Source organism: Salvelinus fontinalis, chromosome 30 (genome assembly GCF_029448725.1).
Source record: "Salvelinus fontinalis isolate EN_2023a chromosome 30, ASM2944872v1, whole genome shotgun sequence".
Lineage (NCBI taxonomy): Eukaryota > Metazoa > Chordata > Actinopteri > Salmoniformes > Salmonidae > Salvelinus > Salvelinus fontinalis.
Window position 1 is genome coordinate 40707913 of NC_074694.1, and position 27166 is coordinate 40735078.

The 27166-nt window shown below is 46.6% G+C and overlaps 1 protein-coding gene and 1 pseudogene across 2 annotated transcripts in view; one reads left to right on the forward strand and one right to left on the reverse strand.

Annotated features, from left to right (window-relative positions):
* LOC129829223 (thyroid hormone receptor alpha-like) overlaps window positions 1-27166 on the reverse strand; it is a 192632-nt gene that overhangs the window by 120006 nt on the left and 45460 nt on the right. The window lies entirely within an intron of this gene.
* On the forward strand, window positions 14940-14989 carry LOC129829268 (U7 small nuclear RNA; annotated as a pseudogene).

The following is a 27166-nucleotide window of genomic DNA, read 5'->3' on the forward strand; positions in this document are numbered from 1 at the left end:
TGTAGGTATGTGTGCTGTCTCTCTCCCTTTCTGGCCCCTCCATGTGATGTCGCATGCCCTCTGCAGACACTCTGAGAGGGAGAGAAGGGGAAAGGGTGAGATGGGGAGAGAGAAAGAGGAAGAGAGTGAGCGCTATCAGTACCCTATGACCTAGCCTGAAGAAATCAGAACAGAGAGAGACAGAGAGAGACAGGGAGAGAGAGAAATAGATGGAGAAAGAAAGGAAGAAAACTAGGGGAAAGAAATAGGAAAATAAGGTATAGCTCAGTTTTGGAGGGTGGGGAGTCCATACCCTATAGCAGGGTTTCCATTAGCCGGTAATAGACGTTTTTTGGCAAAAATAATCATTTCAAAGCTGTTAAATAAAATTGGCGCCGGCCAATTATACAGGGGGAAAAAACATTCCCATAGCAAAATAATGGATTTTAGCCTATTCATTGATTCAAATACCAGTCGATGTAGCGTGAGAGCTGCCGATACAGCTCAAACAGCTGTTTGTTGCTGCTGGAGTGAAACGTGCTTTATTAATAAGCCCAATCATTGCACAACAATTATAAAGGAAATCGTGTGTAAAACAAAACAAAACAATGGCCACAATTAAAAAGAGCTTCTATTTTTATTTCTCAGCTGGTAATTGAAGCACGCTTTCCATTCGCCATTCAAGTGCATAGGCAACTAGGCAGGCTTGAGCAAGACACACCACTTTGCAATGAGCTGGAGGCAGTATGCGTTTTGAAACCATTTACTTAAATTGTTTGAAACCAGAACGCTTTACTACATATTATGAGGCATGTCTTACCTTGCTTCAAAGTAGCCTTGGCAGAATCTAACCAAACGTGCAGGCAATTATTTTATAAAGACTTCCATATGCCATTGAAACAGTAGCCCCTTTCTCTCATGTTCTATTGGTTTTCAAATCAACTTTCATTCATTGTCCAGTAGCCAAAGGCATTATCATAGTCATATTAGCAACCCATGCTAGTTGTTGCATCTTTAGATCTCCCCTCTTCCTAACTGATATTTTCATCTCTCACAATGGTGTTTTCCCGCTAATTGCATTATGGAATGAACATTTGCAAGTAGCCTACAGCCTTGTGCACATTGCTGCACGTATAAAGTGAGGAAATAATAGTTGATCAACATTTTATGCTAAGCGTTCTGATCTGTTGCATGAGCCTCATTGCTTTTTAACGTTTTTGGGGGGGGATGTAGCCTAGGCCTACGGGTTTTAAGAATTTGGGATCTATCGTCCCACAACTGTCCCAGAGTCTGCTTGGAATAGGATATTTCTTTCTCGCACAGAACTACAAGCTGACCAATAGAATAGGTACACTTTTCTACTATGGGCGATTGTAGATTGACATACTACACTTTCTATGAATGGAGATATTAGCAGAGTCATTTTTAACACGACAACAATTACAGCGTAGCCTACTCTGCTGACACTGACAAACAGATCAATACAAACAGCGTCGCCTGATCCATATATTACGAAAAGGGGAGACACAAATACTATATGATGTCCATCTGACCTGGAGGAGGAAATTACTGTCCAAAAACAAATAAAAGTGGCACTGACCCAATGATAAAGACAGTGAATGATAAATGATTTCATAGGGCCCGATGTTCTCCGCTGGTGCCTATAAGATCGCTCAATTAAGTATGGGATTTTTATAACAAAAAAGACAGTTTGGAGTCTCTTCATTGTCTTTTCTTTACAGCCATAACCATTTGTTTTCGAAATTGTTTTTCCAGCGATTGTATTTTTAAATATTGCGATATGTCTGGCTGCTTTTCACTGATAGTCGCAACTCAACGCGCTCTGCCCAAATTGCGAGCTCTTCCGACAGCAGCTTAACTTCTTGCGACTACAGGGGGTGCTGTTTTCTCATTAGCATAATTGCATTACAGATTAAACGGCTTCCTACTAAATTCTTGCTCGTACAATATGCATATTATTACTATTATTGGATAGAAAACACTCTCTAGTTTCTATAGGCGTTGGAATTTTGTCTCTGAGTGGAACAGAACTCATTCTACAGCAATTTCCCTGACATGGAGTCAGATTTCACACATTTTGGCCCCTGATCTGGAGTCAGTTTAAAGGCCACTGTGAACGCTATCAGGATACGGACACTGCTTACGTCTTCCCCTGGATGCCTTTACGTGATGACGATTTGAATGGTATCGATTGCGCAATCACAGCCACTATAAATGAAAAAAACCTGTAGGTAGGAACTCTTTTCCAGCTGCGTCGGGCGCGCGGTGGACACCGACCTGCTCTTTTTCCAAGCATTAGTGTAGCCAGTAATATTTCTCAGGTCATGTTTTTACTCGTTATAGGAGTTAAAAACATCATAAGGTAGTTAATTTAAACCGTTTTAGAGCAATTTATATCCGTTTAGTGCGCATTTTGGGACATTTATTTCTGAGACACGGGCAGGTTTCCAGTTCATGCCGAACGCAGTTGGCATTTCCACATGGCAAGAGGACAGCTTTCGACCAAAAGACGATTAGACCCAAGAAAGGATTATTTGCCCAAGATTCTGATGGAAGAACAGCTCAAAGTAGGAACAATTTATTATGATAAATCGTGTTTCTGTCGAAAAATGTTAACGCTTATGACGCCATCTTGTTAGACGTAGCTTCGCTTGGCGCAAACTGTATTGAAAAGTAAGGATAATTTAAAAAATGTAAATCAGCGATTGTATTAAGAATTAAATTGTCTATCAATCGCTGTCCACCCTATATTTTTTAGTCACGTTTATGAGTATTTATGTATACGACTAGATCACTGTCTAATATGGCGCACGACATTGTCTGACCAGCTGGGCAACTTTTGTCATTGTCTAACCATGATTTTGGTGGCTAAATATGCACATTTTCGAACAAACTGTATATGTATGTTGTAATGTGATGTTACAGGAGTGTCATCTGAAGAATTCTGAGAAGGTTAGTGAAAAAATTAATATATTTTGGCGATGTTTACGTTATCGCTCTCTTTGGCTAGAATCAATGCTCTGGTAACGTTTGCATATGTGGTATGCTAATATAACGATTTATTGTGTTTTCGCTGTAAGACACTTAGAAAATCTGAAATATTGTCTGTATTCACAGGATCTGTGTCTTTCGATTAGTGTATGCTGTGTATTTTTACGAAATGTTTGATGATTAGTAATTAGGTAAACACGTTGCTCTATGTATTTATTCTAGTCCATTTGTGACGGTGGGTGCAATTGTAAACTATGATATCTACCTGAAATATGCACATTTTTCTAACAAAACCTATCCTATACCATAAATATGTTATCAGACTGTCATCTGATGAGGTATTTTCTTGGTTAGTGGCTATCAATATCTTAGTTTAGCCGAATTGGTGATAGCACCTGATGGAGTAAGAAACTGATGGAGTTAGAAAAGTGGTGTCTTTTGCTAACGTGGTTAGCTAATAGATTTACATATTTTGTCTTCCCTGTAAAACATTTTAAAAATCTGAAATGGTGGCTTTATTCACAAGATCTGTATCTTTCATTAGGTGTCTTGGACTTGTGATTTAATGATATTTAGATGCTACTATTTAATTGTGACGCTATGCTAGGCTATGCTACTCAGTGTGGGGGGGTGGGGGGTGCTCCCGGACCCGGGGTAGATACTCGTGAAAGGTTAAGCTAATGATCATCAGTGGCCGAATCACGCTTTCTGGTTTAGTAGCCTATTTTGAAGGATTTATTTCTGTATAGACCGGAGTAAACTAATTAGGCTATATCATTTTGGCAACTTAATTCAATTTACTTTAGGGAAAGCTTCCCCTAGCCTTATGGACATTTTCAAATTGCTCATCGGAATTCGGTAAGAATGACGCACGCCACTGCGTTCAGAACTGCATGTTCTGTTAAGACGAATTACCATAAACTAAATGTGATTTCTGTCATTCCTGTCCTTCTGAGAACCGTGGGGGGAACCGTTGTGTAACCCTAATCAGGTTACACAACCACTGCATAAATTAAAATGCTGCCGGTCAAGTGACAGGCGCCACATTAACGGAAACCCTGCCCCATAGACACAGACGTTCTGTTCTTCATAGTTAGGGTGAGGGCCTGTCGCTGCTGCTGAGATATATTCTCTGTATTCGTTATATTAAGGCCGCATGGCAAAATGAGCTGACATGCTTGATGATTAATGCTCCCATTATGATGACATGTAATAGTAGTAATACTTTCCTTCCAGAACCACGGGAGTAAAGACATGGACCCACCCTTATTTGTCTTAGCTCAGCTCCAATCCCGCTGCTAGCCACCCTCTGTGTGTGTGTGTGTGTGTGTGTGTGTGTGTGTGTGTGTGTGTGTGTGTGTGTGTGTGTGTGTGTGTGTGTGTGTGTGTGTGTGTGTGTGTGTGTGTGTGTGTGTGTGTGTGTGTGTGCGTGTGTGTGCGTGCGCGCGCTGTGTAAGAGCATCTGTGAGCGCGTGTGTACGTTTTTCTGCTAACCTGAGCGGACGCGTGTATGTGTGAGTGTTTGTGTGTAATGTACACGATTTACTTACCATGACATGGTACTGCAGTACATTGCCAGGCCCTGGGGTAATGCGTCTCTCTTTGGCAGGCCTGTCTGCCTGCCAGGCGGTTTTGTTTCTCTGGCCCAGACCCAGGCCACTAGAAGGGGAGAACGGCCGCTGCCTATGTGCTCTCATGTTTAAACGCATTGTCCTTGTGGAGAGGCGACACCAATGGATCTCTACCATGAACAGAGGGGGCTTTATCGGTTAAAGTCACAAGCCTGCCTTTGTCTTTCAGCTCGTTGGTGGGGTTATGGCCTCCTTTAGCCTTTAGCATGTGTGATCGGGAGAAGGAGTTGAGGGAGTAGGGGGCGTTGAAAGAGAGCCAACATTCGGAGCGTTGGTAGCAGGCAGGGCCATGAGGGGCCACTGAAACATTGTCTGTTTACAGACCCCCCCAGAGCCAATAACATCTCCTCGTGTATGAGGAGTTCAAGGCTAATCCAGCTTGAGGGCTAAAAACATACTAGGTTAATGACCGCTCTCGACAAGTAGGGTACATCATAAAGAAAAGTTGAGGTGGCTAAAGGGTCACTGGTGATCCCTAAAAGGTAAAGGTCATCTAGGTATTCCTAGAAGCCACAAAACTGCTCGCTTCAATTACAATAAATCTTTGCTAAGATGGCTAAAGCTACAGTACAGAGCTAGGCCTAGCATAGTTTAACCTAGCCTAGCCCCCTGTCTTTCTCCATGTTTTAATAAATATTTAGCCGGAAGGCTCGGCTGAAGGGAGTCAGACCTATAAAAACAAGAGTATACAGGCTTTACACTGCCTTCACAAGACCTGATTACTTATACCTTTCTGCTCACCAGGCAGCAGCTAATAAATGATAGCGGGATAGAGCTAGAGTACAGTGCAATACTGCACATGGCCTGTCCTCACGTTAACCTGCCACTGAGCAGCCATTGGTTCTAAAAATAGGCTGTACTGCCCGCAGTGACTGACTGGGAAGGCAATGCTGTTCCAAACGTGTAAAAGCCCGGTATTAAAACTATAGCACGGTGAGAGCTGGAGCCTAATCATCTAAGAGAGATGTTAATAAATGAATGGGGTTTTGACTGAGTCAGGTGTTTTTTGGGGAATTGGTAAATATATACTAACTGCCTTCTTGGCAATGGCCAGGTGTGCGTTGTTAAAAGATAGGTTTCACTACCAACGCACTTCAAATGAGCCGTCTTTGTCTAATGCAAGCAGAACAGAAAGAAAACATTTACTAGAGATAACAATTATGTAGACATGCAGGTACACTAGCATGGATATTGATTGAGATAGATATTCAACTGGAGAAGCAGCGGCTGAGTGAATCATTTCTACACTATCTGTACTGGTCAGTCCTGGCGAAGGCACGGTAGCCAGAATTCCCCAGCTGATCTCGCCTAAGTTCCTCATTAAGTCAAGCTCATTTCTCTTCCCTCCCTTCCTCTTTCCCTCCACACCGGATAACCACAACCACAATCAAGTCGTGCTGGCAGGGGAACAAGCACGCGGATGACGGCACAGCGTTCACATTGGCAGTCTCCCCAAACCATGGTTCCCTTAGTAACTGTCTCAAAACAAGGCATGGAGTGGGTAAGGGGAGGGAGGTGGGAGTGGGGGTGGGGGTGGCAGGGAGCGAGTCCCTCACAGCGTTATATAGCTGTGCTGTGTGCGGTAATGGATCCTGTGACAGGTTCTGTTAAACTCCAGCCGCTGGCAGCCCGCCAATGTAGCCGATCGTACAGACCAAACACGCCCAAGGAGGGAGCCACTCCGCACAGGCAGAGTGTCTCTTTACAGTCACCTCCATGCGAACGCAGAGCCGCAAGAGCCAAGATGGTGCCTGACACTCAGGCCTGCAGCCATAGACTGTACATTATTGATGGTGAAGCACATGAGCTACAGTGTAGCAGGATATCAGGTGTCTCCAACAACAGAACAATCTGTGAGTCGGGTATTTAGGAGGCACTCCTTGGGGAGTAATTGTATGCCGCCTTTTGTGCCACTTTGAATCGGAGAGGTGGCAGGTATACGAGAGCGGCGATGAAATCAGTGATAAAGTGGCTACACTTTCCGTGACCTCTCGGTGATGCCTTCTCGATGATGCCTGCTTTGTCCCGGTGTAACGCATGGCCTGACGAGTCGTGTCAAGTTATAGCCTAACAAGAATGGCCTACTGTGAAAACGAAACAGTGATAAGCTCAGGCCAACCTGACATGAGACACTAGCAGTTTAAAAACAGGCCCAGTTAATTGGGCCGGAAGACATTTCATCATCATCCATTTGTCAACAGACGCGGTAACGTGTGATGAGATATGAGTTGCTTTTAGCTTACACGACAAGACTTTATGACCCAGAGCATTAGGTAGAGATGGCAAGATGGACATCCCGAAGACATATGTTCTCCCAAAAAGCAGGTCCAAAAGGACACACAATAAATAGTAGCTGTGAGACATAGAAAGACCCACGCGGTATGACCGTCTGATGCAATACCATCCAAGGCAGTGTAATATAATGATATCATTTACATTCCGATGCCAGGTCCTCTTTTGACCTCACCCTTTCCCGGTCCTCCCACTCACAAGGCAGGCAATGCACTTGACCTCATCTTTACTAGATGGTGTTCGCCAACTAATCTCAGCGCAAACCGCCCCTCCAGGTCCCTGATCACTGCTTTGTTTCATTTTCTCTCTCCCACTCCTCCAACCCTACCCATTCAGCCTCTACCCAGATGGTTAGGCGCCGTAGCAGTCTTCGCTCTCTCTCGCCCACTCCTCCATCTTCTTCTGTCCTATCATCTCTCCCTTCTGGAAAATCATTCTACCAAGCTGTCTCCTTTTTTTTTTGCCTCTTCGACCCTACTCTCCACACTTTCTGCATACTATGACTCTCGTTGTCCCCTTTTCTTCCGGATCACTCGGCCCTTCCCCCCTGCTCAGTGACTGAGTGACTCACTGAGAGCTCCCTGAACGGGGGGGCTGTGGGCAGCTGAGCAAAAATGGAAGAACACTAAACATCCGGACCTATCATCAAATCAATGAAATTAAATGTATTTATATAGCCCTTCTTACATCAGCTGATATCTCAAAGTGCTGTACAGAAACTCAGCTTAAAACCCCAAACAGCAAGCAATGCAGGTGTAGAAGCACGGTGGCTAGGAAAAATTCCCTAGAAAGGCCAAAACCTAGGAAGAAACCTAGAGAGGAACCAGGCTATGAGGGATGGCCAGTCCTCTTGTCACGATCGTGTGGAGGATTGACGGACCAAAACGCAGCATTAGGAAAATAAGCCATCTTCCTTTTTATTGTGAAGAAGGAGAACCGAAAACAAAACACTCTTACAAAACTAACAAAACAAACAAACGACGTGAAGCTATGAACGTAGTGCACATACAGGCTACAAACGTATAACATAGACAATTACCCACATCAAACGAAAGCCTATGGTTACCTTAAATATGGCTCCCAATCAGAGACAACAGAAATCAGCTGTCTCTAATTGGGAACCCATTCAGGCAACCATAGACTCTCCTAGACAACTACACCAACATAGACACAGCTAGACACATACACTCAACCCAAACCCATACACTACACCCAATACCCCCTTTACCATATAACCACCCAAAACCGATAAAACCCAAACACTACACCCAATACCCCCTTTACCATATAACCACCCAAAACCGATAAAACCCAAACATTCCCCATGTCACACCCTGACCTAACTAAAATAATAAAGAAAACAAAGAATACTAAGGCCAGGGCGTGACATAACCCCCCCCCCTTAAGGTGCGAACTCCGGGCGCACCAGCACACAGTCTAGGGGAGGGTCTGGGTGGGCTTCCTTCCACGGTGGCGGCTCCGGCACTGGTCATGGTCCCCACCCCACCACAGTCACTAACCGCCTCCTTAGCTTCCTCCAAATGACCCCCCTTCACATTAACCCCACTGAATTAAGGGGCAATTCCGGACTAAGGGGCAGCTCCGGACTCAGGGGCAGCTCCGGACTAAGGGGCAGTACCAGGGTAAGGGGCAGTACCAGGGTAAGGGGCAGTACCAGGGTAAGGGGCAGCACCAGGATAAGGGAGAGCACCAGGATAAGGGGCAGCACCAGGATAAGGGGCAGCTCCGGACTGAGGAACGGCAGCTCCGGACTGAGGGACTGCAGCTCCGGACTGAGGGACGGCAGCTCCGGACTGAGGGACGGCAGCTCCGGACTGAGGGACGGCCCATGGCTGGCTGACGGATCTGGCTGCTCATGGCTGGCTGACGGATCTGGCTGCTCATGGCTGGCTGACGGATCTGGCTGCTCATGGCTGGCTCACGGATCTGGCTGCTCATGGCTGGCTGACGGATCTGGCTGCTCATGGCTGGCTGACGGATCTGGCTGCTCATGGCTGGCTGACGGATCTGGCTGCTCATGGCTGGCTGACGGATCTGGCTGCTCATGGCTGGCTGACGGATCTGGCTGCTCATGGCTGGCTGACGGATCTGACTGCACATGGTTTGCTGGCGGATCTGGCTGCACATGGCTGGCTGGCAGATCTGGCAGATCCTGTCTGGTTGGCGGCTCTGGCAGATCCTGTCTGGTTGGCGGCTCTGGCAGATCCTGTCTGGTTGGCGGCTCTGGCAGATCCTGTCTGACGAATGGCTCTAGCGGCTCCTGACTGATGAACGGCTCTGACGGCTCGGGACAGACGGGCGGCTCTAATGGCTCGGGGCAGACGGATGGCTCAGATGGCGCTGGGTAGACGGATGGCTCAGATGGCGCTGGGTAGACGGATGGCTCAGATGGCGCTGGGTAGACGGATGGCTCAGATGGCGCTGGGTAGACGGATGGCTCAGATGGCGCTTGGCAGATGGGCAGTTCAGGCATCGCTGTGCAGACGGCAGACTCTTGCCGGCTGAGGCGCACTGTAGGCCTGGTGCGTGGTGCCGGAACTGGTGGTACCGGGCTGGGGACACGCATGTCAGGGCTAGTGCGGGGAGAAGGAACAGGGCATACTGGACCCTGGGAGCGCACATTAGGCCTAGTGCGTGGTGCCGGAACTGGTGGTACCGGACTGGGGACACGCATCTCAGGGCTAGTGCGGGGAGCAGCAACAGGACGCACAGGACTCTGGGGACACACAGGAGGCTTGGTGCGTGGTTTATGCACTGGTGGTAAAGGGCTGGAGACACGCACCATAGGGCTAGTGCGTGGAGGAGGCACTGGTGGTACTGGGTAGGGGCGGGGAGGTGGCGCCGGAAATACCGGACCGTGCATGCGTACTGGCTCCCTTGAGCGCTGAGCCTGCCCAACCTTACCTGGTTGTATGCTCCCCGTCGCCTGACCAGTGCGGGGAGGTGGAATAACCCGCACCGGGCTATGTAGGCGAACCGGGGACACCATGCGTAAGGCTGGTGCCATGTACGCCGGCCCGAAGAGACGCACTGGTGACCAGATGCGTTGGGCCGGCTTCATGACATACACAATGCTCAATCTAGCCCGGCCGATACGTGGAGCTGGAATGTACCAAACCGGGCTATGCACGCGTACAGGAGACACCGTGCGCTCTACTGCGTAACACGGTGTCTGCCCGTACTCTCGTTCTCCACGGTAAGTACAGGGAGTAGGCGCAGGTTTCCTACCTGACTTCGCCACACTCCCTTTAAGGCCCCCCCCCAAGAAATTTTTGGGTTGTACTCACGGGCTTCCAGCCTTGTTTCCGTGCTGCCTCCTCATATCGCCTCCTCTCGGCTTTAGCTGCCTCCAGCTCTTCACGAAGAAGGCGATATTCTCCCGGTTGTGCCCAAGGCCCCTTACCATCCAGTATCTCCTCCCATGTCCAAGAATCCTGTGTAGGTGGGTCCTGTTGCCGCTTTACATGCCGCTTGGTCCTGTATTGGTGGGTAATTCTGTCACGATCGTGTGGAGGATTGACGGACCAAAGCGCAGCATTAGGAAAATAAGCCATCTTCCTTTTTATTATGAAGAAGGAGAACCGAAAACAAAACACTATTACAAAACTAACAAAACAAACAAACGACCGTGAAGCTATGAACGTAGTGCACATACAGGCTACAAACGTATAACATAGACAATTACCCACATCAAACGAAAGCCTATGGTTACCTTAAATATGGCTCCCAATCAGAGACAACAGAAATCAGCTGTCTCTAATTGGGAACCCATTCAGGCAACCATAGACTCTCCTAGACAACTACACCAACATAGACACAGCTAGACACATACACTCAACTCAAACCCATACACTACACCCAACACCCCCTTTACCATATAACCACCCAAAACCGATAAAACCCAAACATTCCCCATGTCACACCCTGACCTAACTAAAATAATAAAGAAAACAAAGAATACTAAGGCCAGGGCGTGACACCTCTTCTGGCTGTGCCGGGTGGAGATTATAACAGAACATGGCCAAGATGTTCAAATGTTCATAAATGACCAGCAGGGTCAAATAATAACAATCACCTTTCAATCCCTCCTCTTTACCTTTCTATTCCTCTGTATCTGCTGCTAAAGCCACTTTCTATCACTCTAAATTGAACGTTTCTGCCTCTAACCCTAGAAAACTCTTTGCCACTGTCACGTTGTATATTGATAGGAGGCAGGAGCAGGAATACGAAAATCACCCCCCCCCCCCCCCTAACCAAAATAGAGAACGTCATGAAAATGACAGGGACAAAGCTCAAAACAAACACGTGTATATATATATATATATATATATATATATATATATATATATATATATATATATATATATATATATATATATATATATAAAGAGACATATATATATAAAAACAGAAAGGGATGTAACCCAGAAAGAAGAGCGAGGTGTAAACCTTTAATAAATACACGGGACGAGACAATACAGGGGACGAAACCCGTAATAACAAATGCACACTAACACGGTGTGTAAACCGTAATACAATGTACAGTAAACGTAGCGCGAAAGCCAATACAACAGAGCACAGGTACTCACAAGACCAACGGACATGGAACAATAATCGATAAGGACAATGGGGAACAGAGGGCACAATCATACACATACTAATCAGGTGGAATGGGAACCAGGTGTGCGTAATGAGACGAGACAGTCCGGGGTTGGTGGTGATGATCCAGTTCAGTGACGCCTAGAAGGCCGGTGAGGTAGACCTCCGGAGATAGTGAACGGAATGAGCAACAGTACCGTGGGGATCCGTGACAGCCACCTTCTCCTCCCTCTTTAATCCTTAATTTCCTTTCTCTCCCTCCTCCCTCTCTGCTGACGACTTTGTCAACCACTTTGAAAATAAGGGTCGACAGCCGCTCCTCGTTCCCTCAGCCTATTGAGTCCACTGGTCCCGCTCACACAGAACTACCCTACGCCTTGACCTCTTTCTCCCCTCTCCCTCCAGAAGAAATCCTGTGACTAGTGGTGTCTGGCCACCCAACAACCTGCCCCCTCTACCCCATCCCTCCTCCCTTCTCCAGGAAATCTCTGGAGACCTTCTCTCATTCCTCACTTCCCTCATCAACTCATCCCTGATCACTGGCTGCGTCCCCTCTGACTTCAAAACAGCCAGAGTTGCTCCCCTCCTCAAGGAACCAACACTCGACCCCTCTGACGTCCAAAACTACAGACCGGTATCGCTTCTTTTTTTCCTTTTTTTTTTTTAAACACTTGAGCATGTTGTCTCTGACCAACTCTCTCATTATCTCTCTCAGAATGATCTTCTTGACCCAAACCAGATGGGTCACTTAACCGAGACCACTCTCCTCTGTGTCTCGGAGGCTCTGTGCTCTGGCAAAGCTGACTCTCTCCTCTGTTCTCCTCCTCCTAGATCTATCCGCTGCCTTTGACACCGTGAATCATCAGATCCTCCTCTCCACCCTCTTAGGGCTGGGCGTCTCAGGCTCTGCACACTCTTGGATTGCATCCTACCTGGCAGACTGCTCCTTCCAGATGGCGTGGAGAGGATCTGTGTCTGCACTAGATGCCGTCACTACTGGTGTCTCCCAGGGCTCGGTCCTAGGCCCTCTCCTCTTCTCTCTATACGCCAAGTCACTCGGCTCTATCATATCCTCAAATGTTCTCTCCTATCATTGCTATGCAGATGACACTCAACTACTTTTCTCCATCCCGCCTTCTGACACCCAGGGGTTGAAACGCATCATTGAGTAACCTGGCAGATATCTCAGCTTGGATGTCAGCACACTCCACAACACACTCCACTGGCTTCCAGTCGAAGCTCGCATCTACTACAAGACTATAGTACAGTCGTGGCCAAAAGTTTTGAGAATGACACAAATATACATTTTCACAAAGTCTGCTACCTCAGTATGTATGATGGCAATTAGCGTATACTCCAGAATGTTATGAAGAGTGATCAGATGAATTGCAATTAATTGCAAAGTCCCTATTTGCTATGCAAATGAACTGAATCCCCCCAAAAATCCTTTCCACTGCATTTCAGCCCTGCCACAAAAGGACCAGATGACATCATGTCAGTGATTCTCTCATTAACACAGGTGTGAGTGTTGACGAGGACAAGGATGGAGATCACTCTGTCATGCTGATTGAGTTCGAATAACAGACTGGAAGCTTCAAAATGAGGGTGGTGCTTGGAATCATTGTTCTTCCTCTGTCAACCATGGTTACCTTGCTCAGGAATGGCAGCAGGCAGGTGTGAGTGCATCTGCACGCACAGTGAGGCGAAGACTTTTGGAGGATGGCCTGGTGTCAAGAAGGGCAGCAAAGAAGCCACTTCCCTCCAGGAAAAACATCAGGGACAGACTGATATTCTGCAAAGGGTACAGGGATTGGACTGCTGAGGACTGGGGTAAAGTCATTTTCTCTGATGAATCCCCTTTCCAATTGTTTGGGGCATCTGGAAAAAAGCTTGTTCAGAGAAGACAAGGTGAGCGCTACCATCAGTCGTGTCATGCCAACAGTTAAGCATCCTGAGACCATTCATGTGTGGGGTTGCTTCTCAGCCAAGGGAGTGGGCTCACTCACAATTTTGCCTAAGAACACAGCCATGGATAAAGTATGGTACCAACACATCCTACGAGAGCAACTTCTCCCAACCATCCAGGAACAGTTTGGTGACGAACAATGCCTTTTCCGGCGTTGTGGAGCACTTTGCCAGGAGGCAAAAGTGATAACTACGTGACTCGGGGAACAAAACATCGATATTTTGAGTCCATGGCCAGGAAACTCCCCAGACCTTAATCCCATTGAGAACTTGTGGTCAATCCTCAAGAGGCGAGTGGACAAACAAAAACCCACAAATTCTGACAAATTCCAAGCATTGATTATGCAAGAATGGGCTGCCATCAGTCAGGATGTGGCCCAGAAGTTAATTGACAGCATGCCAGGGTGGATTGCAGAGGTCTTGAAAAAGAAGGGTCAACACTGCAAAATATTTACTCTTTGCATCAACTTCATGTAATTGTCAATAAAAGCCTTTGACACTTATGAAATGCTTGTAATTATACTTCAGTATTCCCATAGTAACATCTGACAAAAATATCTAAAGACACTGAGGCAGCAGACTTTGTGAAAATTAATATTTGTGTCATCCTCAAAACTTTTGGCCACGGCTGTACTTGCCTAAGGAGCAGCAAGAGGAACCACCCCTCCCTACATTCAGGTTATGCTCAAACCCTACACCCCAACCCGAGTACTCCGTTCTGCCACCTCTGGTCTCTTGGCCCTTCCACCGCTACAGGAGGGTAGCTCAACACAGTCAAATCTCTTCTCTGTCCTGGCATCCCAATGGTGGAACCAGCTTGCCCCTGACGCGAGGACAGCAGAGTCCCTGCCCATCTTCCAAAAACATCTGAAACCCTACCTCTTCAAAGAGTATCTAAAATAATCCCATAGCAACCCCCCTCCCCTGCACCCCCTCCTCACTACTAACACTCACACTTTACATGTTGCCTCCTCTGCTTCCTGAAGTCAGCAATCAGCTCCTTTGTTTTGCTGACGTTCTGACACCTCTGGAGGGCACCTGTGTTAAGAGTCAGTGTGGAGGAGGGGTTGTTGACAATCCCTCCCAGCCTGTGGTCTGCCTGTCAGAAAGTCCAGGATCAAGTGGCAGAGGGTAGTGTCCAGAACTAGGGCTCTGACCTTGATGATGAGCTTGGAGGGTACTATAGTGTTGAATGCTGAACTGTAGTCAATGAACAACACTTACATACACTCTTAGGAGAAAGGATTCCAAAAGGGTTCTTCAGCTGTCCCCATAAGAGAACCATTTTTGTTTCTAGGCACAACTCTTTTTGGTTCCAGGCATAACCATTTTGGGCTCCGCGTAGGACCCTCTGTGGAAAGGGTTTTACCTGGAACCCAAAAGGGTTCAGAATCCAGTCCTAATCCAGTCCTACCTCCCTACCTACCTACGGGTTATGGAAAATGTACTCTTTTAGTATTTCTCCAGTAGGTTTCCTCAAGGAGACCCCCCCCACCCCCCGTCCCCCTTCTATGTCAAAGGTAATAAAACAAAAACTGTAGTAAATACTACAATACACTACAGTCTGCAAAAACACTACAGTAATGACTACTCTTTTTCTTTTACTACAGTATTTATACTACAGTAAACTGTAAAAACGAATTCAAAAGAACAAATTAGTGGTAGCAGACACTTAGAAAGAGAAACAGAAAGAGAGGTAGATAGAGTGAGAGAGAGGGGAAAGGGTCGGATGGAAGGGTCATGCGGAGGTAGAGGATAAATATAGAAGCAGACAGGCCATGGGGAAGAGGAGGAGTGTGATTCTCTGTTCAACAAAAGCATTGCTCCACAGACAACGTCTGTAAAACACATTTTTCCATTCTGATTTGTCTTTTTTTCTCCCTCTCATCTCCAGTGCAAGAGAGAGCAGGAAGCAGAGACAAGACCAGAGGCAAGGCAGCTAGAGAGGGGAGTGGAACAGAGAGGGGTACTGTACTACAGGAAGCCTCCACACAAACAGATGCGCACACACCAACAATCCCCAGCCCACCCCATGAATGTCAACCCTTCCGCAGAAAAGATACACACACACACACACACACACACACACACACACACACACACACACACACACACACAGGACACCGGACACGGGTGAGCTCACCAGTGCACCAATAGAAAGAATAGTAGAGGATGACTCATAGGGAGGTGGGGGTTAGAGGAGTGGCCACTTGGATATCGATGGAGGGTAAGAAAGACAGCCTTCGCTGCTGCCATCATGCTCCTGAAGTTGGTAATAACTTGGATTGCCAAGTGATCCTACCACTTCTACTGATCTATGTGCCAGTTATGATTTTCATATGCACATTTTTATTGAACAGTTTCATTTCGTTTCTAATTAAGTCTTCGTATCTCAAAATCAATGGCGTGGTTAATCAAAATTCTAAATGATGAATGATACAAAATCTAAAAGTAAAAAATCTAAAAGTAATCTATCTAAAATCTAAAATATTGCCTTTGCCAATATGTAAAATTAGCCTACATCAAGCCAACAAATAAAAACAGACACAGCTGTAGGCTATTTTGCACAAGGGATAAGAAGTAAACAGGTAGGCCTATTTTATGACATTTCTACCGGATCAGAGCATGACATTTTTTCCCCCTTTTCATGCTGACTGATAAGCGAAAGGGAGAAAGCTGGAAAGTTTTTACCATCTAGGAATTATTGTCATTCTCAATGGGTGTAAAAAACAGACTTTGTTTACTTGCTGTTTGAGGCAAAGAAAAAAAAATGACTTTGAGAAGCTCCACAGTGATTTTGACTTCGGACAATCAGAAATAGTATCAGATCCCCAGAGGGGCAGAGTTATAGGCAGGCCTACATTTGTGCGCAGGCCAGGTAGACTAATCCTATTTCTATATGCGTAATCAGGTGTGTGTCCTTGAGATTTACAGGAGCGCTCCAAACATAACACAATTAATAAAAAATAAAATAAAAATGACTTGGAAATGGAATGAAATAAACCCAAACTTTTTTCTCACAAGTGTAGCTTAGTTTGTGCGCTCTGCAAACAACGTGTTCACTCCTACAATGACAACTGTAAGACTGGAATAATAATACATTGAATGCATTAACAGACATGACCATAACCAAACAAATATTGTAGATTAGTACTGATGGTAATTAACGGTAAATGTGATAGTGGTGTGCCCCCCTGCAGCCTCCGCAATGGATTAGTCCACTCAGACAGGCGTGAATCAGACAGGTGTCTTCGTGTGCCCTATTTTCTTTGTAGACATATTATTTGACACTGCTCGACAAAATAAAATCTTGGTCGACCGACAGCCTATCGACCAAACAATCAACCAGTTGACTAAACGGGGTCAGCCCTAGCGCACACAGACAGACAGAGACAGACAGACAGAGACAGAGACAGAGACAGACAGACACAGACACAGAGACAGACAGACACAAAAGCACTCAAAATGCATGCAAACCTCCTCATTGGGACCTCTAGTATATATAACCACTGTGTAAACAGATAATAATTCATCAATTAGCGCTTTATTAATTGACATGTAAAGTATAACGACAGCTGATGTTAAGGGATAAGCAAGGTCTGCTGGTCCTTCCCTCTTAAAAGTGACAAGTGCCACTCAGCAAGGTCTCTTTAATTCAAAAGAACAAATTAGTGGTAGCAGACACAGAGAGAGAAACAGAGAGAGAGAGAGAGCGATAGAGAGAGGGGAGAGAGAGATATAGAGAGAGGGGGGAGAGAGAGAGATATAGAGAGAGGGGGAGAGAGAGAAAGAGAGAGAGAGCGAGGAAATCAGACGGAAGGGTCATGTGGAGGTAGAGGATAAAAATAGAAGCAGACAGGCCAGGGGGAAGAGGAGGAGGAGGAGTGTGATCCTCTGTTCAACAAAAGCATTGATCCACAGACAACATCTGTATAACACATTTTTCCACCCTGTCGTTTTTCTTCCTCTCTCTCGTCTCCAGTGGAAGACAGAGCAGGATGCAGGGACAAGATCAGAGGCAGGGCAGTTAGAGAGGGGAGTGGAGAAGAGAGGGTTACTGTACCAGAGGAAGCCTCCAAATCACACACACACGCAGACGCACATACCAACATTCCCCAGCCCACCCCATAAATGTAAACCCTTCCGCAGAGAAGACACACACACAGGACATCGGACACGGGTGAGCTCACCAGTACACCACTAGAAAGAATAGTATAGTATAGGATGACTCATAGGGAGGTGGGGGTGAAGGGAGGGGGACAGATCCAAAGTGGTCACTAGGAAATCGATGGGGGTCCGAAAGACAGAGAGCGATAAACACAGAGTGGGGTCACAGAGAGAGAAAAGCAGTGGGAAGGAGGTCAAAAAAAAGTGTGTCAAAGAAGCTTTGCCAGAAGGTATCTAGATTGACATGCTATGAAGTGGGGAAAGGTTGTGCCGAAGCCTCAGGACAGGTTGTCTTGGTCAGCCCACCCCGGACAGACCGACATCTGAACGTGCACACGCACAGAAACACAAGTATCTGCATACTCATACACACACACTTACACAAACAATCGTTCTCACGAAACACGCACAGAAACACACTCTTCCCCATGCAGGTTGGCATGTGGGGTGACAGCCGCAGAGCAGAGGGGCCCAGGGTGCTCTGCAGGCTCCAGTTGATCTAAGATCACCGAGGGGAACACAGTGAGCAGGACAGCGAACCAAAAAGCTCGAAAATAATGTGGAGTGGAAAGCAGTGGCTTGCATGTATGATATAGTGTGTGTGTGCGCGTGTAAAACAACGACAAGTTCACCGGTCCCCACAAGGAAAAGAGCTATTTTGAGCTTAGGAGATACGTGCTGACCAAACCGGCTCCGCGCCATTGTTTGCGTGTTGATTTTGTCTGTCCACACCAGACGCGTTCATGACACGCAGGTTGAAATAGCAAAATCAACCGTGAACCAACTATATTCATTTGGGGACAGGTCGAAACACACATGAAACATTCATGGACATTTAGCTAGCTTGTCATTGCCAGCTAATCCGTCCTGGGATATAAACATTGGGTTGTTATTTTACCTGAAATGCATATGGTCCTTTTTTTTTTAGCTGGATCTTTGTAGAAGATCGCTCGTGAGCAGTTTGGATGAAATGATTGAATAACGTGTGCGGTGCATTCGGAAAAGTATTCAGACCCCTTGACTTTTTCCTCGTCCCCGGCTGAAACACCGAAGAGAGATGGTGACTCATTCCCCACAGAGATCTGTTGTTATTGGGACTATTTACAATGGTGCTTAGAATGGGGATGTGGTTATTCAGTGTCAACAGTGGTCACATACAGTACTTGGACATCAGTGTCTTTGGCAAGAGCAGGGGGTCTGTCTCAAGGAACATGCTAAGATACAAACTAAAAAGCAAATGTTAGCGTATCAAAAATTAGCCATGCAGGCTGCATCACATCCGGCTGTGATTGGGAGTCCCAAAGGGCGGCGCACAATTGGCGCAGCGTCGTCCGGGTTTGGCCGGGGAAGCCGTCAATGTAAATAAGAATTTGTTCTTAACTGACTTGCCTAGTTAAATAAAAGTCAAATTAAAAATTAAAAATGTATCTACACACAATACCCCATAATGACAAAGTAAAAATAGGTTTTTAGAAATGTTTGAAAATGTATAAAAAATAAAATAAAAAACTGAAATAGTATTCAGACTCTTTACTCAGTACTTTGTTCAATCCCTTTTGGCAGGGATTACAGTCTTGAGTGTTCTTGGATATGACGCTACAAGCTTGGCACATCTGTATTTGGGGAGTTTCTCCCATTCTTCTCTGCAGATCCTCTCAAGGTTGGACGGGGAGCGTCGCTGCACAGCTATTTTCAGGTCTTTCCAGAGAATTTCGTTCGGGTTAAAGTCCGGGCTCTGGCTGGGCCACTCAAGGACATTCGGAGACTTGTCCTGAAGTCACTCCTGCATTGTCTTGGCTATGTGCTTAGGGTCGTTGTTCTGTTGGAAGGTGAACATTCCCCCCAGCCTGAGGTCCTAAGCACTCTGGAGCAGGTTTTTATCAATTGTCTCTGTACTTTGCTCCATCCATCTTTCCCTCAATCCTGACTAGTCTCCCAGTCCCTGCCGCTGAAAAACATACCCACAGCATGATGCTTCCACCACCATGCTTTACCGTAGAGATGGTGCCAGGTTTCCTACAGATGTGACACTTGGCATTCAGGCCAAAGAGTTCAATCTTGGTTTCATCAGACCAGAGAATCTTGTTTCTTATAGTGTGAGTCCTTTAGGTGCCTTTTGGCAAACACCAAGCGGGCTGTCATGTGCCTTTTACTGAGGAGTGGCTTCCGTCTGGTCACTCTACCATAAAGGCCTAATAGGTGGAGTTCTTCAGAGATGGTTGCCCTTCTGGAAGGTCACTCTGAAGCTCTGTCAGAGTGACCATCGTGTTCTTGGTCACCTCCCGGACCAAGGCCCTTCACCCCCGATTGCTCAGTTTAGCTGGGCGGCCAGCTCTAGGAAGAGTCTTGGTGGTTTCAAACATCTTCCATTTAAGAATGATGGAGGCCACTATGTTCTTGGGGACAGCAGATTTCTTTTGGTACCCTTCCCCAGATCTGTGCCTCGACACAATCCTGTCTCGGAGCTCTACAGACAACTCCTTCGACCTCACGGCTTGGTTTTTGCTCTGACATGCACGGTCAACTGTGGGACCTTATATAGACAGGTGGTGCATTTCCAAATCATGACCAATCAATTGAATTTACCACAGGTGGACTCCAATCACGTTGTCGAAAAACATCTCAAGGATGATCAATGGAAATAGGATGCACCTGAGCTCAATTTCGAGTCTCATACCAAAGGATCTGAATACTTATGTAAATAAGGTATTTCAGTTTCATATTTTTAATACGTTTGCAAACATTTCTAAAAACCTGTTTTTGCTTTGTCATTATGGGGTATTGTGTGTAGATGTTAGATTTAGGGTTCCAATTAGGTTTAGGGGGTTGGTTATAGGGAAAATTGGATTTGAAATGGAAATCAATTGGTTGGTCCTCACAAGGATAGTAAAACAAAAGTGTGTGTGTGTGTGTGTGTGTGTGTGTGTGTGTGTGTGTGTGTGTGTGTGTGTGTGTGTGTGTGTGTGTGTGTGTGTGTGTGTGTGTGTGTGTACTTCTGCAAGTCTCTACCCGTATGCATAGTGTATGTCTTTGTATGAGTGTGTTTGAGTGTGTGTGTAATGTCTACCATGGAGAGCACAGTACATGACGTGACTGTTTGTGTGGAGGGGTGGATTGAATGTGGAGTCACGACAGAGTCTGAGAAGGAGAGAATTCCACTCTGGCGCATTGGGAGTACAATACATTGAATAAGCCAAATGGAAAGGCCAACACAATATCTCAAGGCAAAAGAGAGCCAGAGAGAGAGAAGGAGAGGAAAAGAGAAAAAGTGAGCGAGCGAGAGAGCAGGGAAGGAAGGAAAAGTGAGTGAAAGGGAAAGAGAGTGAGTGAGGGGAGAGAGAGAGAGAAAAAAAGAAGAAAGCAAGATCATAAAATGATACTACAGTGCAGTTAAAGGAGGCTGGATGTCAGCCAAGGGTCTGGCCCTTCCCAGCAGCAAACGTGCAGGGGTGGAAAGAGCTACTCAAACTGGACTGGGAAATCAAGGAGTTACGAGGCCCACAGGCCCACTGAAAAGGAAGATGAGAGTCAAAACCGAAGGGTGGATGAGATCAGATGTTCCAGAGTTCTAAATTAAGCAGCAGCAGCTGAAAAGATGAGCTCCTACAAATATTGAAATTTAAATGTTTTTTTAGAGTAAAGTACATCGAAAAAAAATCAAAAGAAAACTGCAAACTGAATAGGAGACCAAACAAGCAGCAAACAAAGAAGAAAGGCTTTTGAAAAAGTAACAATTTTTTTTCATAAAATTATACCGTTTTCTTAGCTAGCTAAGTTGTTTACCTGTTGCTAGGCAGTTGCTAGGGACATTCCTGGAAGAAGCTAGCTAGCTAACAAGGAGTGTCTAGTTGGCAGAAGAGAAGAAGGGACAAAGAAGGGACAAAGTGGGACAAAATAAGGACAGAAGAAAAGGGAAAGGGGGGAAAGGGGACATTAAGGTGAAGCAGTCCTCTAAAGACACAAAAGACAATAATACAAGAAACAACACTTCTATTGCCTCTCCCTCTACGATACGCACTTCCGGGTTGGAGCGAGTAGTTGCATTCCGCTTTGCTCCACAGGTAGTATTACATTTCATTTCATTACAGTACAACAGTTTGATTTGTTTGATCTTAGCTGGCTACATAGCCGTCTTTGTATCCAAGATAATTGTGTAGTCTAGAGTAATTGTCGAGGTTACCTAGCCAGTTAGAGGTTACCTAGCCAGCTACACTTTCAAACAAAGTCAACAACGCAGCCACTGCTAGCTAGCCTATTTCACCAGCCAGCAGTACTATATCATTTTAGTCAATAAGATTTTTTGCAACGTAAGCTTAACTTTCTGAACATTCGAGACGTGTAGTCCACTTGTCATTCCAATCTCCTTTGCATTAGCGTAGCCTCTTCTGTAGCCTGTCAACTATGTGTCTGTCTATCCCTGTTCTCTCCTCTCTGCACAGACCATACAAACGCTTCACACCGCGTGGCCGCTGCTACTCTAACCTGGTGGTCCCAGCGCGCACGACCCACGTGGAGTTCCAGGTCTCAGGCAGCCTCTGGAACTGCCGATCTGCGGCCAACAAGGCAGAGTTCATCTCAGCCTATGCTTCCCTCCAGTCCCTCGACTTCTTGGCACTGACGGAAACATGGATTACCACTGATAACACTGCTACTCCTACTGCTCTCTCCTCGTCTGCCCACGTGTTCTCGCACACCCCGAGAGCTTCTGGTCAGCGGGGTGGTGGCACTGGGATCCTCATCTCTCCCAAGTGGACATTCTCTCTTTCTCCCCTGACCCATCTGTCTATCGCCTCCTTTGAATTCCATGCTGTCACAGTTACCAGCCCTTTCAAGCTTAACATCCTTATCATTTATCGCCCTCCAGGTTCCCTTGGAGAGTTCATCAATGAGCTTGACGCCCTGATAAGTTCCTTTCCTGAGGATGGCTCACCTCTCACAGTTCTGGGTGACTTTAACCTCCCCACGTCTACCTTTGACTCATTCCTCTCTGCCACCTTCTTTCCACTCCTCTCCTCTTTTGACCTCACCCTCTCACCTTCCCCCCCTACTCACAAGGCAGGCAATACGCTTGACCTCATCTTTACTAGATGCTGTTCTTCCACTAATCTCTTTGCAACTCCCCTCCAAGTCTCCGACCACTACCTTGTATCCTTTTCCCTCTCTCTCTCATCCAACACTTCCCACACTGCCCCTACTCGGATGGTATCGCGCCGTCCCAACCTTCGCTCTCTCTCCCCCGCTACTCTCTCCTCTTCCATCCTATCATCTCTTCCCTCTGCTCAAACCTTCTCCAACCTATCTCCTGATTCTGCCTCCTCAACCCTTCTCTCCTCCCTTTCTGCATCCTTTGACTCTCTATGTCCCCTATCCTCCAGGCCGGCTCGGTCCTCCCCTCCTGCTCCGTGGCTCGACGACTCATTGCGAGCTCACAGAACAGGGCTCCGGGCAGCCGAGCGGAAATGGAGGAAAACTCGCCTCCCTGCGGACCTGGCATCCTTTCACTCCCTCCTCTCTACATTCTCCTCTTCTGTCTCTGCTGCTAAAGCCAATTTCTACCACTCTAAATTCCAAGCATCTGCCTCTAACCCTAGGAAGCTCTTTGCCACCTTCTCCTCCCTCCTGAATCCTCCTCCCCCTCCTCCCCCCTCCTCCCTCTCTGCTGATGACTTCGTCAACCATTTTGAAAAAAAGGTCGACGACATCCGATCCTCGTTTGCTAAGTCAAACGACACCGCTGGTTCTGCTCACACTGCCCTACCCTGTGCTTTGACCTCTTTCTCCCCTCTCTCTCCAGATGAAATCTCGCGTCTTGTGACGGCCGGCCGCCCAACAACCTGCCCGCTTGACCCTATCCCCTCCTCTCTTCTCCAGACCATTTCCGGAGACCTTCTCCCTTACCTCATCTCGCTCATCAACTCATCCTTGACCGCTGGCTACGTCCCTTCCGTCTTCAAGAGAGCGAGAGTTGCACCCCTTCTGAAAAAATCTACACTCGATCCCTCCGATGTCAACAACTACAGACCAGTATCCCTTCTTTGTTTTCTCTCCAAAACTCTTGAACGTGCCGTCCTTGGCCAGCTCTCCTGCTATCTCTCTCAGAATGACCTTCTTGATCCAAATCAGTCAGGTTTCAAGACTAGTCATTCAACTGAGACTGCTCTTCTCTGTGTCACGGAGGCGCTCCGCACTGCTAAAGCTAACTCTCTCTCCTCTGCTCTCATCCTTCTAGACCTATCGGCTGCCTTTGATACTGTGAACCATCAGATCCTCCTCTCCACCCTCTCCGAGCTGGGCATCTCCGGCGCGGCCCACGCTTGGATTGCGTCCTACCTGACAGGTCGCTCCTACCAGGTGGTGTGGCGAGAATCTGTCTCCGCACCACGTGCTCTCACCACTGGTGTCCCCCAGGGCTCTGTTCTAGGCCCTCTCCTATTCTCGCTATACACCAAGTCACTTGGCTCTGTCATATCCTCACATGGTCTCTCCTATCATTGCTATGCAGACGACACACAATTAATCTTCTCCTTTCCCCCCTCTGATAACCAGGTGGTGAATCGCATCTCTGCATGTCTGGCAGACATATCAGTGTGGATGACGGATCACCACCTCAAGCTGAACCTCGGCAAGACGGAGCTGCTCTTCCTCCCGGGGAAGGACTGCCCGTTCCATGATCTCGCCATCACGGTTGACAACTCCATTGTGTCCTCCTCCCAGAGTGCTAAGAACCTTGGCGTGATCCTGGACAACACCCTGTCGTTCTCAACTAACATCAAGGCGGTGACCCGTTCCTGTAGGTTCATGCTCTACAACATTCGCAGAGTACGACCCTGCCTCACGCAGGAAGCGGCGCAGGTCCTAATCCAGGCACTTGTCATCTCCCGTCTGGATTACTGCAACTCGCTGTTGGCTGGGCTCCCTGCCTGTGCCATTAAACCCCTACAACTCATCCAGAACGCCGCAGCCCGTCTGGTGTTCAACTTTCCCAAGTTCTCTCACGTTACCCCGCTCCTCCGCTCTCTCCACTGGCTTCCAGTTGAAGCTCGCATCCGCTACAAGACCATGGTGCTTGCCTACGGAGCTGTGAGGGGAACGGCACCTCCGTACCTTCAGGCTCTGATCAGGCCCTACACCCAAACAAGGGCACTGCGTTCATCCACCTCTGGCCTGCTCGCCTCCCTACCTCTGAGGAAGTACAGTTCCCGCTCAGCCCAGTCAAAACTGTTCGCTGCTCTGGCACCCCAATGGTGGAACAAACTCCCTCACAACGCCAGGTCAGCGGAGTCAATCACCACCTTTCGGAGACACCTGAAACCCCACCTCTTTAAGGAATACCTAGGATAGGATAAAGTAATCCTTCTAACCCCCCCCCCCCTTAAAAGAGTTAGATGCACTATTGTAAAGTGGTTGTTCCACTGGATATCATAAGGTGAATGCACCAATTTGTAAGTCGCTCTGGATAAGAGCGTCTGCTAAATGACTTAAATGTAAATGTAATCAGATACAGAGTGATGAGAACCAATTCCACCCAGTTCAAATCAAATTACATTTTATTTGTCACATGCGCTGAATACAACAGGTGTAGACCTTACCGTGAAATGTTTACTTACAAGCCCTTAACCAACAAAGCAGCGCTTTTTTTAAAGTAAGTAAGAAAAATGTGCTAAATAAAAGGAAAAATAGGAACATAATAACGAGGCTATATACAAGGGGTGTGTGTGTGTGTGTGTGTGTGTGTGTGTGTGTGTGTGTGTGTGTGTGTGTGTGTGTGTGTGTGTGTGTGTGTGTGTGTGTGTAAGAGTGTCAGTGAAGAACACTACGGTTCAAAAGTTTGGGGTCACTTAGAAATGTCCTTGATTTTGAAAGAAAAGCACATTTTTTGTCCATTAAAATAACATCAAATTGATCAGAAATACAGTGTAGACATTGTTAATGTTGTAATTAGCCTTTTAAAATGGTAAACTTGGATTAGCTAACATGCCATTGGAACACAGGAGTGATGGTTGTTGATAATGGGCCTCTGTGCGCCTATGTAGATATTCCAATAAAAATCTGCCGTCTCCAGCTACAATAGTCATTTACAACATTAACAATGTCTACACTGTGTATTTCTGATCAATTTGATGTTATTTTAATGGACAATTTTAAACATTTCCTTTCAAAAACAGGGTTAGGGTTAGTGACCCCAAACTTTTGAACGGTAGTGTATGTGTCACGCCCTGGCCTTAGTTATCTTTGTTTTCTTTATTATTTTAGTTAGGTCAGGGTGTGACATGGGGGATTTTGTCTAGTCTAGGGTGTTTGTATTGTATAGGGGGTTTTGTAGAGTTCATGGGGTTGTGTTCAGTGTAGGAGTTCACGTAAGTCTATGGTTGCCTGAGTGGTTCTCAATCAGAGACAGCTGTCTATCGTTGTCTCTGATTGGGAGCCATATTTAAGGCAGCCATAGGCATTAGGCAGGTTGTGGGTAATTGTCTATGTTTAACGTTAGTAGCGTGTGTCTGCACTTTCGTTTGTAGCTTCACGGTTGTTTTGTTAGTTTGTAAAAGTGGTTGTTTCGTCTTTGTTTATTAAAAGAAGATGTATTTATATCACGCTGCGCCTTGGTCCTCTCTTTCACGTAACGACGATCGTGACAGTATGTTTGATGTATTTATGCAAAGCTCATCTCTAAAAGAGACCCTAGTCTCAGAATGACTTCCTTGTCAAAATAAAAAATACTTAATAAAGAAAACACACATCCTCAATCAAGCAGCACGGGACAGCAGCAAGCCCTGCTGGTATGCTCTCTAACAAACACACAAACGACTACACACACACGCGTGCACACAGACATTCAGGGGTGTGGCACCGGCCGTGGCACACTTTGCGCCTGGCTAACCTTAGCAGCCTTGGCAGAGGTTCAACGAGGTACTTTGCCAAAGGGCACGTGGGCCACTTTATTGGACTGCGGGCTTATGTAATGACGATCACTCCAGAGGTGGCAGGCAGAGGCATGCATGGGTAGAAAACGAGGGAAGAAGGGCAAGGGAGAGAGAGGCTTGGCAATCAGCAGGGGGTTCATGATTTAACACCATTATCCATGGTCCTGCTTTATAGTAGGCTCTGGTAGGAAGGTACACTGTACAGTATAAAGGTCCATGGATGAAGGATATTATACCAGTGGGAACTAGGCCCGCAGTGACATTGACCACTTTTATTGAAAAGGTGTAAAACATACAGGCAACTGCCAAAATAAAAGAAATGGCAATATAAAGTGTCTTAATAGGGCTTTGGGGCACCACGAGACAATAGATTTTACAAGTGTCTGGAACTCTACTGGAGGGATGCGACACCATTCTTCCATGAGAAATTCCATAATTTGGTGTTTTGCTGATGGTGGTGGAAAACGCCGTCTCGGGCGACACTCCAGAATCTCCCAGAAGTGTTCAATTGGGCTGAGATCTGGTGACTGAGACGGCCATGGCATATGGTTTACATAGTTTTCATTCTCATCACACCAT